Source organism: Sander lucioperca, chromosome 14 (genome assembly GCF_008315115.2).
Source record: "Sander lucioperca isolate FBNREF2018 chromosome 14, SLUC_FBN_1.2, whole genome shotgun sequence".
Classification (NCBI taxonomy): domain Eukaryota; kingdom Metazoa; phylum Chordata; class Actinopteri; order Perciformes; family Percidae; genus Sander; species Sander lucioperca.
Window position 1 is genome coordinate 16,661,672 of NC_050186.1, and position 19,404 is coordinate 16,681,075.

The window sequence follows — 19,404 nt, forward strand, 5'->3', positions numbered from 1 at the left end:
TCTCTGTTTAATCTTTCATTTTTGGAATTTTAAAAATAATACACTAAAAAAGTAAATACCTACAGCAGGGTGTTACTTCAGATTTCTTTTCTTTGAATTGAGTAAACAGATTACTGAACTGATTTTGACACATCCAGACTTTTACTTTCCCTCACTGTGTCGTCATGAGCAGAACGCGAAGCTGACAACGCCAGAAGTGGATGGTAATCCGATGGCCCGAGTCTCACCCTCATCCCCATTTTAGCATCAACCTTTGTTGACCCACTTCTCCCGGCCCGAATTGACATAGGGGACCAAAGCAAAATAGCAGGTGCTAAAAGTTTGACAGCGTAGACTGGATATATGTGTTCCCTGGAACGTGAGGTGTAAGGGAGGGTGGCAGAGTTGTATCGACTTGGCATTAAGCCTCCAAGATAACATGCCCTCTCTAACAGGCGCACTCTCTTGGCCGAGGAGAGTTTGAGTGAGCTGCGGTGGGGAGGGGGAGACATGGTCCCACACTTGAGGTCGTCAACCAACCAAGACACAGCAAACCAACCCTGCTCACCCCTGGTTCTCCATCCTTTCCCATAGCACTATTACTGCCAAACAAGCTGGGCTTTTATCACATTGCTAACCCTGACTCAGAAACTGCATTTCAGAAGGACCCTTTATTTGTTTTCTCCTCTTGCCTATCTTTTTTTTTTTTCCCGGACAGGGATCACAAACAGATTTACACCACAGGAGTATTCTGCTGCTGCTCCCTCCTCAATGTGGTTAAATCAGTGAGTCAGAAGTGAGAATGTAGAGTTTTAACACTTCTCTCTCCCGGTATGAAAGCTTCTAGAGCGACACAGAGGAAAGCCCTAACTGACTTACTGTCTACCAGCCAGAGGCATATGCTAGTGGGAGGGAGGTTATGTAGACATGATTAATGGTTTAAGGTTGACCCCCAAGTGAAACAGTGATGTTGCCTCGGCATCGTCAGTCTCCTCTGGGGAGAAGGGACTACATTCATAGTGCAAGAAGACCCTCAGATGCCCCACTCTGTCAAACAAACAAAAAACATCATCATAGCCCCCTTTAAGGCCTCATTTATCTGAATATTGGACACATTTAAGTCAATATTATTATCATTATTTTGCATTGCTTTGTGCAATTAGATATTAAACTAATTGGATAAAATGCCGAATTATTCACTGAAAAGGCTCCTATTTTTGCTCTGGAGAAATGCATCCAGCAGCCATTAGATATAATTAGAGACCACAGAATGCTTTGTATTAAAACACTTGCAGCAATTTGGCAGCTGTATAATTTAGATGTACTGGATCATGCCATGCACATACATGAAAACACACACACATGCACACGCATGCTCACACACAAACATATACACTTGCGTGTATGCACACACGCTCATATATGCACACACAGAGGGACCTCAGTGCAGGGGACACCTTCAATATTGAACGCAGACCCAGGCTTGGTCTCTGTATTTACATGTAAATGGTCTACAACAATCTGCGGCCCCTTCGTCGGCTCTGTCCCTCCAGCCGTCTGGGCCTGGGGAAGAGAGCTGCTAGTCAGATGGGGGGACCGTATCAGATGGGCTCCCATGGTTATGGAGCCAAACGCTCCGAAGGGAGAGGGAAGAGGCTGCCTGCCTGGCAGCCATTGAAACAGCAGGGACTCCCACATATTATGGAATTGGTCCATGGTTTGGTCTCCTTCTCTGACTGGAGAGCAGGGGAGAGATGCGAAGAACTAAGCATGAAGGCCAACCTGTCTGAAGAATGAGACTAAAGCAGACGTTTACGTTTCAGGGAAGGCCCACTCGTGTGTGGCTTGCAAAAAAAACAACTAAGTTGCAGTTTAGCCTGTCTAGAGGAGGGTTGATAACCTGGTCTCTTCCTTGTGGGTAGAGGTGTCATATTTGACAAGTGTATATGTGGATGTGGAGGAGTGGGTGTCAGTGATAAGAAATTACGAACGCATGCAAATCCAAGTCACATGGTGGAGGGAAGGAGCCTGCCTGTATTTGTTCCTCATGATCGTCTGTCGAGTGTTTGTGGGTCCTTCTGTGCTGGCGGGTCAGATATGGTGGAGGTCTAGACATGTGGACCAAACATTCTGTCTGACGGGGGAGCACTTGTTTCGAGGTTCATCTGATGGTTGTGGACCTTGATAGAACAGACCAGCCGAGACAGGCTGGACCCATAGCCAGTATTAATGGTCCAGACTTCATTTCACAAATCTGCTGTAAATTGAAAAATGAAATGAAAATTCTGACTTTTCTGTCATGTGTTTACGCATACAGTATGAAATGAATAATGTTGTGGTGTCTGATGGAGTTGAATACCCTGTAGTCTATTTCAAACAATTCAAAAGTGAGGTGTTATTTACTTGGTTTGCCAATATTTCATGATTCAACTCATGACCCAGTCAGAGAGAGGGGGCACACTTTGATTTTAAAACAGAAAACAGATGCTCACAGTGATTTATGGAAATGAATAATGCCAGTCCCATGTCTCACAGTATTGTTTGACAAAGTGGTATTGAGCTCCATATTAAAGGTATGATTAGACATTTTGGGAAATACATGTATATACTTTGATGAGACACTCTCATGGCTGTACTTTAAGTAGGCTGTAGCTTGAGTCAGCAGCCAGTTAGCTTAGCTTAGCATAAAGACTGGAAACAGGGGATAACAGCCCGCCTGGCTCTATCCAAAGGTACAATATATCTATTTTGTTAAATCTGTACGGCAAGGCTAGCTGTTTCCCCCTTGTTCCACTTGTGCTCACCAGCTGCTGGCTCAAGCAACATATTTACGACACAGGAGTGGTATCGATCTTCTCATCTAACTCTTGGCAAGAAAGTGAATAAGTGTATTTCCCAAAATGTCAAACTATTCCTTTAACAAAGTAAGTGAAGTCAGAATTAGTTTCACTGAATTTTTGCTTAGTTTTAGATTCTTAATTTTTGGAAAGAAGGGTCGAGGAAAACAAACCCAAGACGGTGCCCCATGTTTGCTTGGTGAAAACCTAACTGTCCTTCACAGCTATGATGGATGCATCGGGGGATCCCCAATGATTGCCAACCTTCAGTTCAAAATATGATTTGGCAGAGGAGGACATGCCAGGCTAATACCTTCCACCCCTGGTTAAAGAATGTCCCCCACCTCCTCACCAGCACAATGAGCGATCACACCTTTTGTGCAGAGACAGACAAAAGGGGAGCCCCAGGCTGATGTGGTCTTCGTATAGCTGTGTGAGTGCGTGTGTGGGTCTCTATGTGTTTCTGCCGTGTGTCTGTGTGTGTGTGTAAGTGAATAGTTGTGTGGGGGACAATGCAACACGCTAAACCAATGTGGGAGGTGTGAAGACAGGGGATCTGCTGCAGTCAAAATGAACAAGGAAGAAAACTGCTTTTGCTTTGTTTTCACGTCTTGTGAAATTGCAATTAATTATGTTCATTGTTAGGCTTTTTGGTTTTGCTTGTTGCCTATGTAGTTGTTGATTGATTGATTAGATGTCAGAAATATTAAGGGGATGTCCATGTAAACAACAATAACAGTTGCATGAACATGCATTAAAGGCCTGGTGTAGCCTTTTAACCTTACACCAATAAGCCTAAATACAAGAATCTCAATGTAAAAACAGATATTTCTGGGCTACAGAGAACATGGGGAAAGGGGCAAATCAGTGTAGAACATGTGAGAACTTTGACATGTTTGTCTTTAGAAGCAATCTATGTAGGTGTTAGGGACAAAACTAGGTTTTATTTCACCTGTGTGGTTAGCAGTGGTTAGCAGTGAGTCACCCAGAGCTACAGAGGATATGAGTGGGTGGTCTCACACCACCGTAAAGCTATTTTCTCTTTCACTTTCTCAACTGGATTTCACTGAATCTAATTCAAAATCACTTAGAAGGAGTTGTATTTTTAAGGTCCCAACTGTAGTGACAGTAGTGTAGTGTATTTCAGACGTGTCAGATAATAAGTGTAAATGTTACTCATTATGAGCATGGCCACTGCCCTGCTACTAGAGCCCCTGGTCAAGTGTCAGTGCTGGAAAAGCAAACTCTTTGCCATATTCAACAGTTTCAACATTCAAATGTTTTCTGTCCACAAGCTTTCACTTTGATATCGTTTTCATATACTGTAAATAGATATGTAGACTTCCACCTTCTGTGACTTTAGTGAGCCTTGATCTCTTGCAGTATGAATACATTTGTTTTGTATTGAAACCAACATTAATATCCACCCCTTTATTACAGTATTAGATTATACACCACTGTACACACTGCATACATTACTGTGAAGAAAAAGGCAATGATACTTTTCATAAAATGATAATTTAACATTTCATCATTTTCCTGTAGAGCTCAATAGGCCCTTTTCACAGCAGACATTTTGACTTGTCCTAAAAGCACTAGTGTTAGCTATAACACTAATTATGGCTCCTTCTATTCAAGTGTCCCAGTAAGCTGTGACAGTGTGACAGTGAGCCACCATGCACAATACCAGGAACCTGAAACCGAAGCAGCTAAATGGAATTTTATTATTTATATCTGTGCTTTTTCTCCTTTTGTGATAGAGTTATAGGCAGTAGAGTTACTGTTTGCATCTGAAATATTGATTGTTGAGCTAACTGAACTGAATTGCATTTTGGTGTAACTGAACTACCTTTTGATGTTATTTAATATGGTCCCTCCAATTCAGACAACGTGTTGGCACGCTGAAAGTTTTCTCAAAGAATCTACAGTATCTGTCAGCTTGAATTTGCAAATGTCATTTGTTTTTTTAAGGCATTGTATGCCTTAATTGCCAAGTGGACAGTACAGATGACAGTAAATTAGGGGAGAGAGCTGCAACAAAGACCCACCAGCGGGACGCGAACTGGGGACGTTGCGGTTCACAGTCGGCACCGAAACAGCTTAGCCACCAGGACACCCCTCATTTGTTTTGTTTTACCATTTTGCATATCGATGATGTCATCGCCACACCCGTCAACCTCTAGCCTTCGACCTCTTATCCTGCGACGACGCCTCATAACAACAACAACAACAACAACAACAACAACAACAATGGCGGACTACATGCTTGTGTAGTTTCTGGTTTCCTTGCACTAGCCATTTTCGTCGTATTCTTCTTGTGTTTGGTTTCTTCTTCTACTGTCTGTTTGTATACAGCACGCAAGCTTTATGCACATGCTCCGCCTCTTCTTCTCCGTTTTTGGTGAATTTCTGTAGCAGAAACAGCGCGACCTATAGGACTGGAATATGAAGTAGGTGTTGAGTCATCCGTTTGGATGCATATATTCTTGAAACAATGCCAGGAAGACGGGGAAAAAAAAGATTGTTTTGGTACGTGTGGATGTGGCCTAAGATGAAATAAGATACACACTTCCAGTCAACCTGGCATATTGTAGTTTAACCTGAGCTGAAACCCATCCTAGTTTGCATTGCTCACTGGTGACATTCTGCTAGTCTTGGCAGGGTCGACGTGACTTGGGGTTCAACACAAGGGTAGGCAGGCATCAACGGATTCATGCCAATTAACAGCGATCCACTCTCTGCTCTTTGTAGCTTTCTGATAATCCTGTCATAAACAGGGTCACTCGTTGGTCCCCCCCCCACCTCCTCTAACCCTGCATGCATGTGAGCTAGCTTAGCAATGACTCCTACTGCAGGATAAAGTGTGTGTGTGTGTGTGTGTGTGTGTGTGTGTGTGTGTGTGTGTGTGTGTGTGTGTGTGTGTACACCGTATGTGTGTAATGCTGTAGCCTGCTGGCCTTCCTCTCTGCCGAGGCCAGAAGGCATGCTCCCCGAGTCCTGCCAGCTTCTCCACAGTCTGGGGCCACTGATGTCAGAATGGCAGGAGCTTGTAGGCGGCTGCTATAAGTGAGTCCTCTTCTCGCCGGATTCTGGAGTTCCATCAGCTGGTTGTGTAACTTGTTTCTTGTGGGACAGGGAGGGGGATGCATGTCTGTGTGTGTGTGTGTGTGTGTGTGTGTGTGTGTGTGTTCAGGAGGACGGGAGGTGTGAGGGGTTGGGGGGCTAACTTTTGGCTCCAAACAGAGCAGTGTGAGTAGAAATTCATCCACAGTGATGACATGATATTAAGATAATAGCCTATGAATCAGTAATTTAGCAGTCTGAGCTAGATTTTAGTATTTTGAAATAAAACACATGACTGTACTGTACTTGTTTTTATCAAATCAAAGTACTGATTTTAATAAGAACACCTCTGAACAGCTGTCCTCCCCACGTTGGTGTTTATGGTTCAGTCCTGCCTCCTGTATAGAGCAGCAGCAGGGGCGAACCATCACATTTGGTGCCCAGCGTGGGGGCGGTTGGTGAGCTGTCGAGCTCCAACTATCCCATGGAGCTTTTCTTCTGTCTTTTCAGTACAATTTTGACTAACCTCATTTGCATCTGCTAATTAGATCCTGTTAGCATAATTCATACACATGACACCCTTTTGAAGCTAATGAATAGATACATCTCCAGACAACTCGCAAAGAGAATTTAATGAGACTCAACTTACTCATGAATGCCTGTTACTGTGAAGAAAAAAGTTGAGGAGGAAAATTAGAGGCATTACATTTTGTACCTCAAAGTCAGGTGGGAGCAAGATTTTAATATTGAGCAGTAATGCAGTAATATTTGCAACATAATAAATTCAATGACCTGCTGTAAAGGGTGTTACATACATATTCAATACTGCCTGTGCACTTAAATTATGTGTTTCTTTTCACACTGAATAAAAAGTAAAAAAAAAAAAATCATCAATCCATCCATTTGTATCAATATGAGAGGACACTACAGATGGTGGGACATAGATTATTATTAACTGTGATACTGAAATCCACAACCATCCATTTCTATTTAGATGAGCTATATGCAAAACAGTGAATTATGAATATTCATTAGTAAAAAATGGCAGGTATGATTCATCTTATACAGCTGGGTATGATTCACAGAGACAATGTGTAGAATAGAGCAGAGCCTTCCTGCCAGGTTGTCAAAATAGGAACAAAACTCCCCATGTACTTACATATCTGCTGATCTCTCCATTATCAGGATGTATTAGTGATGTGAGTTCACAGCTTTCACAGTGATCCCCTTTAGAGCGGGGCTCACCACAGGAGGTGCGTTTCTTCTACTTAACACATAGCTCTTTAGGCTCTTTATTTTCAACTTCTCCGCTAGGATCAAATTTGGTCCAGCTCCTCACCTTTTTCTAAAATGTTGCTTTTCTTTTTAACAGTACTCTCATGTAAAGACAGCTCTCTTTAACCACAACAGAAAACGGAAAGGCTGCAGTACAACCCCACATGTCTTGTCTACACTACAGTAGATGTGAGATTATGTTTTCTAAGTAAAAAAATCAAATGATAATACAATTATATGAAATGTTGGCATAAATTCGTGCTCAAATTTGTGAAATGCAATCCTAATTCTAAATTATGTCTTTTTGGTTAATTCTCATTAACTAAAAAAATGATACTTATCCTGCAGACTTTTTATTTCAGAAATGAAAATCATTTTGCTTTTTAAATTTGTTTGCTTATCATGTTTTTGAAAAATAAAGTATTTTTTTTAGTCTGATTTAAGTATGTCTATCAAATATAAAAAAGGGTTGTAAGAGTAAAGCAATGTATTGTGTTTAGACCCAGGTAATAAAATGTGATACAGATTTAAAATAATTATAAGCTTCAGAAACAAATTTGTGGGAATCTGGTCCTAAAGTAAAGTTAATGTTATTGTGAAGTGGTTTCATGATTAAAGCATCAATAGAGAAGCTTCTCCTTTGTCACTGGTGACACTTGGTAACATATATGTAATACGTTTGAGTCCTGTTGGGGTAATAAGTAACTCGGCAGTTCACTTTTTAAAGTTTTTGGTTACTTTCTGAAAGTATTCTGGCACTTTCATTTCACTTATTTCTTTTTTGTTTAGTATTAAGACCTGAACAAAAATGATCTAGAGAAAAACCTTACTGGCAGAGACACAGCAGACATACTCTACATCATATATTTATAATTAGTAATAATAGTGTTAATTAGTTGAGATTTCTTTTTCCAAATGCAGAATGTATGAGCTGCTGGTCGAAATATGGAGATTCGGGATCATCCAAGTTGTGGGAGAGGTTGAACTTATTAAATTATTAAGTTAACATATTTGTTTTAGAAGCCATGAAACATCTTCAGAACCTAACAGCAACTTCTGCTGCCTCTTATTTATAAAATGTATTCGTTCATGTACTGATATACTTCATTATTCTTTTGTTAATTATTTTTCTATTTGGTTGATGGGTACATTGAAAGTGCTCCAATTGTTAGTAACACATTTTATATGAACATTTCTACTAGTATTTAGATACAAAAAAGTAAAAGTAGAGTTAGTAAGTAAGTAAGTAAAGTAACTTGTAAATAATTGAAAACGTTCTCCAATATCATTTGTGTCTTAAGACTACAAACTACAAATATTTGTCTTAAAAATATACATTCCTCATACAACCACTTACTTTGGTTAGCACTAATTCACAAACACAAATTAATTTCCACATTTAGAGGCTGTAGCGTGGAGTGTTGGAGTTCTGCTGTCATTCTGGTGTGGGGCTCCACCTGGCTGGTTGAGTGAGGACGCAGCGGGGAGTCTTGAATCATCTCAGCTGAGGCCTCATGGCTTGGCCTGGCTGGAGCCCTCATGATGTGATACCGTAGTGAGCCAGGCCTGAGTGTGTTTGTGCCGGAGTGTGGGTGCGTTTGTCTGTGTGGCTGTGTTTCCGTGAGTCTGTGTGTGCATAGATTTTTGTCTGTGGGGGTCTGTGTATGTCTTTACGTGTATGCACAGTGATGTGTGTACTTATGTACACATGCACGCTTGTGTGTGTGTGTGTGTGTGTGTGTGTGTGTGTGTGTGTGTGTGTGTGTGTGTGTGTGTGTGTGTGCGTGTGCATTTGGACAAGTGTGTGTGCACTTGAGTAAGTGTGTGTGTGTTTGCTCCCGTCTGCTCCCTCCAACCGGTTGATCTTTCACATTTCGCACGGGCAGGAGGGACAGGAGGCTGCCAGGCTGCGCCCGGAGCCTGGGTACAGTACGGTTAGCAATGCCCGGCATTCATTAGCACCTCCCAAGCTGTCTGCACTTTTACCAAACGCTCAAGCAAGCTAACATGCACTGGCTCCCTGCTCTCTCGTCACCCCAGTAAAGGCCTTCACCATGCGTTGGCTCCACTCAGCCACAGCTGAGGCCTCCAGTCTTGGCTTGGGCCATTTCAACTTTGTTACAGTTCAGCACAGTGACACAATGGGAAGCCAGGCAGCTTTGATGGAGTTCATAGAACTTTATAAAGGAGGACTGTAGCGTTGTGAATTCCTCTTTTACTCTTTTGCACTAAGTTACTTTATTCTCTATTTCACTGTATATACAAATCTACTATGTACATTACACATATCTGATATTGCTTGTTGTGTTTCCTGTTTCCTTCATGAAAAATTATTACAGGAACAACTTATTGTATCTTGTAACTTATTAGATCTCTACATTTCCCCTTGATGACCAAACCTCTGTGTGTGCTAAATAACTAAAATCACTGGGTGGCTCTGGCCTATTTCACACATCTCATCCCAAATTGTACTCATCCCAAATTGTAATTGATTAACATCTCGTGTGTCTGTTAGCTAATAATATGGCTATGGATATGCTATATGGATGTAAATATTAACGTAAATGTGCTCTAAACAAGGTGCAAGGGTGGCAGAAAAAAGGCCGGGGTTCAGTTCCAGCTAGCGGTACCTCTGGCTCGGCCATGCATGCCAAAGAACAGTATTGGCAGTGGTTGCTGGAGGGAAGCCGGTGAAGGATCATGTCCTTGTCGCTGTACTTGCAACTCAACTACAATAACGAACTGTTTCATTTCATGTTGGAATGTGTAACCAACAGTATTCGTAAACTGAATGAAATAACAACAATTTCAAACATGCCCAACATTCAAAATATATTTAAGTGTGTGTGGCCAGAAGAAGAGCTTTCTGACACACACAGGCACACACACTCTGCTGAAGGAGTTTACACAATCATATGACTTAATGACAGTTTTTAAGGAAGGAGAGAAGGAGCTAATTTCAGACCTGTGCTAAGCTGTGATTACATGAGGTGTGTCTCACCTCTCTCTGTCTTACCCACTCTGTCCAACTTTCATATGTTCTCTCTCTCATCCTTCTCTTCTCATTTGATCCTCACTCTTTCCCTCACAGGCTCAACAGGCTGGGAATACCTCTGAGAGCTGCGACCGGGGTGCAAAGAACACAGCAGGAGTGGTATTTGCCAGTCTTGGCACTTCCCCAGCTAACTCTGTTAAAGCCTGAATACACTCCATCTCGAGTGATTCTCAGAACCCCTTCAAACCAAACTTCTAAGGCTACATTTACACGAATACGCAGTGGCGACTGATCATTAGGGACAGGTGGGGCATAGCCCCACCTTTTGTCAACAGAAAGAAATGCAAACAAATGTTATGTTATTTTTAATTAATTCAAGATAATTGTCATCTATAATTTATTGTCTTCTATGAATATAACATATTCCTAAAATGCATATAATTTGTGATAGGATTTTATTTCACATTCTGCCATGCTGCTTCAGACTGCATTCTCCCATGTTCGCGGTAGACTACGGCAGCCTGAATGTGTCAGAGTGGGGTTAGCCCCTCTCACAAAATGCAATGTGCATTGTACGTGGGAAATTATTAATACGCATGCTCAGAGTGTTAGTGTGTTTAATGTAGATCACACAAATTTGATTGCCAGTGGGGCTGACAGGCCGTAGCCCCACCACAGTGTCATTTAAAATCTCAGATATGACGGGGCACCAACAGTCGGCAAGAAGAGTGAAGAGGGGAGATTGTGTTATCGTCTCTAGCTAACTTGAAAAATTATCGAAGTGGATTTTATACTCGAGCACCGGTTTAAACCCTTTGGAGGAGAAACTGGAATTAAAACGCCTTGGTGTCCACCAGCCTCGATACTGTCATCACTCAAACTGCTGGTAAAAGTAACTGCGGTTTAACGTGGAGTGGTTAGCTTACAAAATAAGTCAAGTTTGCCCAGAGGAAGAACCGCCGCGTCGCCTTTCTCTTAGAGAGCCCTCAGCCTTGGTGAATGAAAACACATTTTATCATCCTGCCTTTGTGGTGCTGGTCCGTATGTTGATCATGTTGTGTTGGATCGATTGATATTACGTTAGATGGTGACGAGTGTGTACATATTCGGTTGTTGTCATAGAATTAATCTGTATGCATCGCTGCATGACGTTAACTTTTTCTGGCTAAACTCTAACATTACTACCATGGCCCCTAAAAGCACCGTCATCTGGCGGTGCCTGTAGCCGGGCTTGCAGTCACCTATTAAGGGCTAAACAACTGCCGCTGGTAGCCGCATCACACGTGTTCACGTTACAACGCTGTCTGTTTTGTGGAGCCATGCAGTTTGTTGACATGTTAACATAATAATATTTATTTTATTTAATATTTATTATATAACATAATTAATACAGAGTATTCTAGTTTTACTGGTAGCCCATCTTTTGAAATTGTGCCCCACCAATTTTTTGGATATAAAAATGCCACTGTGAATATGCATAACTTTTGTTATGTTCACGCCTAGCGACCACACTACTACTACTACTCTACATTTTCGAACCCCTAAAATGGAGACCTTTTAAAATGCGGCTGGCCCCGTTTTAGTTTGAAAACTCCAGGATTGCATTTTAGCTTGGACAAACGGAAACAGAGACTTTTGAATACAACAACACAGACACCTACTTTTCTTTCCTGATTGGGTCTTGATCTTCTACGATCAGTAGCTTTTGGTTGCTAATGTTTGCAAACGTTATTTCTCTTTTCTGTCACATGGAGTTGTTGTGCTCTTTTAGCAATAAAAAGTGTGGTATGATAGGTCTGGGGTCCTCAATCACTGTGTGTCAGGCAACACCTAAGCTGTGTAATAATCAAAGAAAGTGCTGGAAATCCAACTACTATTAAACAACAATTCTGTGATGTCTACCCAGGAGCTTGCTGCAAGTTAAAATGGGAAGACACATGAAGGATACATTTTTGATGCCCTTCATTTACAAACCCCCTCGTATATCATTCCATCTGGCCTTTCACTGCAGCGGTGGGCAGCACTCCGGACAATGCGGATCCAAAGAGTGACCTTTCATAGAGACTTTAGAGCTTATCTGAGGCACGCCTCGGTCAGGCGTTAAGGGTACAATCCTGAATGTGTTTGACATGAACTGCATGAAATAAACTTTAGGAACATGTTTTACTCAATCCAAACTCAAATAGAGTTCTCTAGTCATCATTACATTTCAATCACATTTACAGCCTCAATGTACATGAAGATGTCTGCATCTGTCACATACTGATTAGATTCAATAAAAAAACATTGAAATGAAAAGAAATAATAAGAGAGAAAAACATTACTAAACCATCACACTGTTTCAGTTTTAGTAGACATGAGAATTATCAAGAATGAAAAGAGCTCAGTGATACCAATTAATGGATCTTGTAACAGTACAATAAAAAAGTAACCTCCTCTCCATGGCAACAATCTTACCCCGGGTCGCTGCTACCTTGAGTTTGCAAATTAAAAGAAAGCAATCAGTGCATCACATGCAGGTAAATAACACCTCTCCTAGAAATAATTATGCACAACAGTTGTAGTTCACATAATTTTGCTTGTTTACCTTGGTGATGCTTCTATAAGAACCTCTTTTGCTACAAAGTGCAAATGACGGTGAGACTGTGTGACGATCAGTGAAGGTAATTTTTTTTTTTTTTTTTAGTGTGTACACTTACTGGGCTGTTAAAGATCCTTTTCCTTTTCCTCTGTTTCCTTTCACATTTTTACCACTAGCTTAGAAGTATGGAAATTATTCTCAAAGAGCATGTTCATTTTCTTCTGTGCTACCAAGCTTGTAATTCACTCTCACTGCTAGTTGTCAGTCTCATTTTCTCTAGCGACAGACAGGGCACCATAATATGCGCCTGCAGGCTACCATAAATGCTGGGTTAATATGGATTGAAGGTTTGTGCCACGGTTTCCCAGTGCTCATTTAAGGCGCACCATGTTCAGTCTGTTCCTCCATGAGCAAATCCATCTGTGTACCGGATCCCGCGCCCTGACAAACACTTCTGAAATATAGTTTGAGGCTAATCATCTCAATGGAAGACAACCCGAGAAAAGCTGTTCCGCCACGTCCTGCAGCAGGAGGGGGCTAATGATATACGATGGGGAATGTATTTAACTCCTGAGCCACGTCATTCTCAATACACTCATGATAGAAAGATAGATGGGGAGGGAGCAGAGAATCTGAAAACTAATTAACACTTAAGTGCATGACAAGGCTGTCATGTCTGTTATGTTGAGGAGTTTTCGACTTGATTTCCTAATTTGTATTTTCTTCGATGCGTAGACTGAATATGGCGATTGACTTTTGATGTTTGATTTATTTACAACCGAGGCATTTGTATAAGTTGTCATACTTTAATATTTCAATTTAATGTTTTTCCACTGAGGAAAAAACAACAGCAGAGAAAACAAGGCTTTTCACAAACATGAAAAGCACGTTTTTGGATCTGCAAACATCCGCAGTGGCAAAGCTGTAAAAAAGGCCACCGCTGACTTGAACTAATTTTAGGTGATGCCATGCGCATAGGACAACCTGCTGGGCCCAAAATGGGCCTTCGCCATGCCATGACAAACAAGAAGTGGGCGAAAAACAGAAAGGGAAAATTGATAAATGCAGCAGCCCACGCCAGTTTTCTTTTCCAAGTGAACAATACCATCATTGTTCAGCAGGGGCTCTGGCATGGCTAACATGGTGGCGGTTGATTGTTTTGTAAAATCAACAACTTAGAAAATAGATTTCTGAGATTTGGCTCCAGATTCCAATGTGGGTAGACTACATACATCTTTTTAAAACAACGTCACCCTACCGTGCAAGCTGAATGCAGGATGCTAATTATGGTATAACCAAAAAAAAAAGTCAATTATTTGCATGAAGGTTATAGTTTTTTTTCTTGTTTAATGTATATTTTAAGAAAACCTCTATATTCTTCGTCGCCCAGGCTGGGCCTTCAGCAATCTGTGTCTGTACATCTGCAGGCTGCATCACGTCAGTTCTCTTTCTCTTCCAGCTCACCATGAGCTGTTTTGGCAGATGCTAAATGCGAACAGCAAACCCTGGATCCACCCCTCACTCCACATTCAGCACATTGGCCTTTGTCTGCTTTAATTGAGCCCCCCACTTCATTTAATGGCTGTTTAATACTTATTGAAACAGAGCTAGTGCTGGAGGTTAAATACATCTTAATGCACTGTGTTAATCCTTTCATTAAAAGAAATGTAAAGCTGGTTGAAGGCTGCAAGATTACCTCTATTAATTAGGGGGTTTCTCTGCCCCATTGCTCGGCCAAGCCGTGTGTCACCACTTCAAATTTTGGGAGAGGGCTGCAGAAAGAGAGACGGCCGGCTGTACATAGTGCAAATACAACTGACAGAAATGGATAAAAGAGGAGCCAGTGTTTTATTTAGCAAGTTATCAAAAGAAGCTTTAGTGCACAACGTTTTATGGTAAAATCTCACAGCTGTTGGTAGGAATGGAGAAGAGGACAGAGGACAGAGTGTTTTTTGATTTAAGAAAATAAAAAAGAACTAAGTAGGTGATGAGACTTTTTTTAAAGGCAACCATTTTATATCATACTTATTTTGTCCCTGTTCATATCAATATTTCTGTTAATATCATTGATGTATAATTATTGCAAGATCTGTAACTTGATTTAATGATATGATTTGATCTTTTCCCACACTTCATTTTCAGTGTTTGTAATGAATAATATATTTCGCCCTAAAAATCACCAGTACACTTGTGTTACATTCTCTACCTTGAGACTCATTAATTCAAATGCTGGTCAAAGGAATTTACCAGCTAGGATCATTTGTTTGTTTTTCACAGGGTGGAGAGTTGGCACTGCAGCGTTTTGATCCCCGCGCTGCTGTTCCTGACTCCTGTACAGAATGACCCTCTTTCCATAGCGAGGCGGGCAGGCCCAGTGTAGACTTGTCTGGGCTCCAAGCCATGCTCTACGGGTGAGGGCGTGTGGTCACAACACTCCTACGCCCCATCCTACCCCCTTCCCCCCACTCCCTTGCTTTCACCCGAATCCAAATCCATCTCCTTCAAACTCCCATCCTCTTCCCTTCCGCTAAATTTTGGACAGACTGAATTCCTGCTCCTCGTCCTACTGCTAAGTAAGAGCTTGCAGGATCACACTAGGCGACACAAAAGTGACGACTTGCTGTAGCCTCCCAGCATTACTCCAAAAAAAGTTGCAGATTGTATCAGAAACACCAGCAACAATTATTAACCTGCAAAATATCGTCCAGCTGATATGATGTCACAACGCAGAAAAAAGTCTGAGGCCGCTGAGGACAACTCCTCTCTGGAGTCACATAAGCAGATTGCAGTCATCTTGAACACTGCTATACCACCACCACCCAACAACCAACCCCCCACCCACGTCCCCCGCCCTGCTGCTGCACTCCGCTTTAATTTCCTGACACTTTGAAAGCTTTTCTCACTGTATATTTTATCACTTTTTCTTAAGACTTGCGCTCAGCTACGCCTCAGCTCCTTTTAAAATACAGAGCCAAAAAACAAGACAACTCGCTTCTTGAATTCTCTCTCTCTCTCTCTCTCTCTCTCTCTCTCTCTCTCTCTCTCTTTTCCTCTCTCTCATCCCATTGTGAACAGGCTTATTGGAAAGAGCGCACTTAACAGAAGAATTTCACACTGTATTAGAAGAATGCATCTTTTCACACCTGTAAATATCTTGTCTAATCTGCTTGGTAACCAGCCCCTCTGAGGGAGGGCCACATGCTGTACAGCAGAGGGGTGATGGTGGAATTTGCTTCCACTGCCAAGATGAAAAAACAGAAAAGACAATAATGTTACATGGTAATCCTGTAAATGATGAAAAATGAATATATAAACCATGTTGCTGGATTTTTGTCTTTCAATTGTGTCTGCGACCATATTCATTCATCATTTGCTAAAAAAGTCCAATAAATAGCAGCAAACACCGTCTATTAATTCCTGACATGCGGTCGGTCAATGTTATGTGATTGAAGTGTGACAAAAAGTTGTGAGGTTTATTTATTTATTTTTTGTTGCTGTTGTGATGGAGCTTGTAGATCTGTGGGCGTGTAATCGCACCGAGGTAGAGACACTCGGAAACAGACACACATTACATCTCGACGTGCCAACAAGTTCAGGAGTGAAATCCTGTGGATGCGAGCACATGTAAAGTCATCATAACATTGGAACAAGGTTATTTGAGAAATGGCAGCTTATGTGGCAGTTTATGTTTTACCTTCATGAATAGAAAATATGCTGACTTGTTGGGAAGACTTTGCACATGCGTGAATGCGAACACACACGGGGGGAAAGTGAATGACACACACTCTCGTATGAACACAGGCATGCAAATGCACCCTGACACACACCCATGCAAAACACACTCCAGATCACCTTGCAATGAATACAAATATCCAATAACCAAAATTTTTTTTCTCTTTCAAATTATAACGACATCAGATTCACTTTTTCAGGATTGTCGTTGAGTGCAGAGCTTCTCTTTTGTCAGATCACGCAAGTCCTGACATGTAGCTATCAATCATTGCTCCAATCAATCCATCAAGTGACATGAATGCTGTTGATGAACAGGTGATATTTCAAGTGGACAAGTGTCAGCATGCCCACGTACAGAATACTCAAGCTCTACTGCTACCTCTTCGTTACCCCTCCTATGGCTCTCAGATATGTCTAATTGCCCCACCCTCCCCACAACCTTCCACCTTGCCCCCGGCCAGAGCAGGGGCAGAATGGCGGTCGGTAAACCTTGGGAGAGTGGTCTCGGCTGGGCCCCCCTCACTAACACTCAGCCCAATGTGTTAATAGATCCAATGCCATCTTATTTTCGCACTTCTGTGAGACGGCAAGGGGCGGCCAGGCGGGATCGGCAGTCTGCCGCGCCGAAAGAGCTGGAACAAGGGAAGGAGGTGGAGAAGGAGGAGGAGGGGATGGAAGGAGGGGGGCAGTGGTGGGTTCACAGCACTCTACCGAGGAGGTCAACAAGAAGGCAGGGGGCACAAGTTCAACTGTGCAACGCAGACTGATGGGATCAGGAATAGAAGAGTGCAGATGTATGAATGAATGTGATAAAGTGTTTTTTGACTGGATGGATAAATGGATGGATGGAGGGATGGATGGATTAAAATTTCCTCTCCAGAAAAACAACAGCATTAGTCCAACCGACGTTTAATCATGACTGCCATTGTTCTAATCGTAACCAAGTATTTATCATTGTAACCATGACAAAGCTCCCCTAACCTTAAAGATGAACTGAACTGAAAGAATAAATGTTGATAACGTGTTGGTTATGACAAATAAAAATAAATTACACCAAAAATTTTTATTAAAAAAATCAATATAGCTTTTTTTAAGCAACACACAATGTCGATGACGTCACTGGCATGGTATGACCTGCAAAGGTATATAGGCTACAGTGCAGCATATTAAATACACATGAAAATGAGTAATTTTAATGGCATGGGTTACGCATTTGAGCCTGTGAGGGACAGGCCTGTAGTGTCTGACTACCACCACATGGAGGACGATCCGTTTCAGGCTCCACCTTCAGATCGAAAATGTGATTGGACGAATTCATCCAATGGGATCGCTTGTTAAGTTAGCTGCACGCAAAATGTTAAAACCAAAATAAATAAAGTTTGAAAAAAAAAGAAAAAGTTAGCTGCACGTAGGAGAGTTACCACAAGTTGAACATAGATGCACAGAGGATTCACGAGTTTTGCCGTTTACTTTAGGCTAGTGCAGAGTTGGCAGATTTTTTCCTTGTGGTCGTTGATGGATATTATTACACAAATGGATACTGCACATATACTTCTTATTATGGAACTAACAGCTTTTTCTGCAAGTTGAACTCCCTCTGCATCAACAATGTGCCCTGAGACATCAGCTAGCTTCAGTGTGAGTAGAAAGGGACATTGGATTCTATTTACAGACCCGCTGTGGTTTAGTTAGCAGCTAGTAACGCATTATTATTGATCTGTGATATCATCGGAGTCATGGTTTATTTATACAGTCTATGGTCGGAGCGCTAGCTGGTGTAGTTTGACATAAGTGCTTCCAACGTGTTTAGCTGCTAGCCCTTTCCCTAGGTTGGATCGTTTGGTATCTAGCTTGGTTTTGTGACTCAATTTCAATGAATGCCCAGTGTGTCAGTCTCAGTTTTGTTGAATGCTATAAAGCCTACACGTTAGGCTTTATTTGTTCGTGTAAGTGAATATGTACGTGTTTTGTCTATGTCACATCAACAATAACAGCTAAACATACCTCTCTGTCCTCTGCCTGATGTGAGCGTTTCAGTGCCCTGTCTCTGCAGCAGATAGCATCGGTAGTCTTAGTACTTGCCGTTGATCGGTCTGCCCTGTACTGTAGCCTGAAAAATCGATCATTGACGGAATGGCCTCAGGTTTCAGTCTGTTGGACTCAACCTTCACCAGTGACCCTGTTGAATCGAAATTACAGCTCTCTAAATAGTCTGGCGCTAAAAAATGGTTTCTACAGACTCGAAATCCAGGGGCTGTCGGAGGGCTAGCCAGTTTTAAGGCAGCTAGCGATGAGTTGAGGACTGGTTTCCTTGTCAAAGGTAGCCTGTGGAAATGTATCGTTACCCCAGCTGCCTTAGCCCTATACAATTCATTACTGCAGCCAGGGGCAATACAGTATGAACCCCCCTAGACCTGTTGGTTTCCGTTTCCCCAGCCATGTCCATTAGCCTCAGACAGTTTACATTCTATGGCTGCTTATCATGCCAGTGACGTAGCCGATTATGGAATTCCAACATGGCGGCGCCCGTGTCACAACAACACTTTCAATGTACCATTTTATCCCTTTTAACAAATTCAGCCATTTTAATCATTGTACCAATGAGAATAAATAAAATGCATCAGTTATACCACCTTTACTCAAATTCCAGTTCAGTTCATCTTTAATGAAGTAGCAATTTTAACCAAAACCATAATCAAGTAGTTTTTGAGCCTAAAACCAACCAAACCATAGCAGTGTCAGATCAGAAAACAGTTGTTGCTGCCTGATAAGTGACTTCTTGCAGTTGTTTGAATACTGACCGACCACTCTAAATAACAAAGGCGTGAACTGAAGTAGCATGATGTTCTTTCTTACACAGCTGCAAAACTTGTTAGGTTGGAGTTTGGGGTGGTTGGTCGAATGTAAAGTGTGAGATCACAGTTCATTCCCTGTCATCCAGC

At 41.8% G+C, this 19,404-nt stretch overlaps 1 long non-coding RNA gene across 1 annotated transcript; it reads right to left on the reverse strand.

Moving 5' to 3' along the window:
• Positions 1-543: 543 nt before the first annotated feature.
• On the reverse strand, positions 544-17,987 carry LOC116047510. Its single transcript, XR_004104397.2, has 3 exons — positions 17,887-17,987; positions 13,712-13,717; positions 544-555 (listed from the first exon to the last, which is right to left on the reverse strand). It is a non-coding gene; the product is annotated as an uncharacterized LOC116047510 (long non-coding RNA).
• Positions 17,988-19,404: the final 1,417 nt, after the last annotated feature.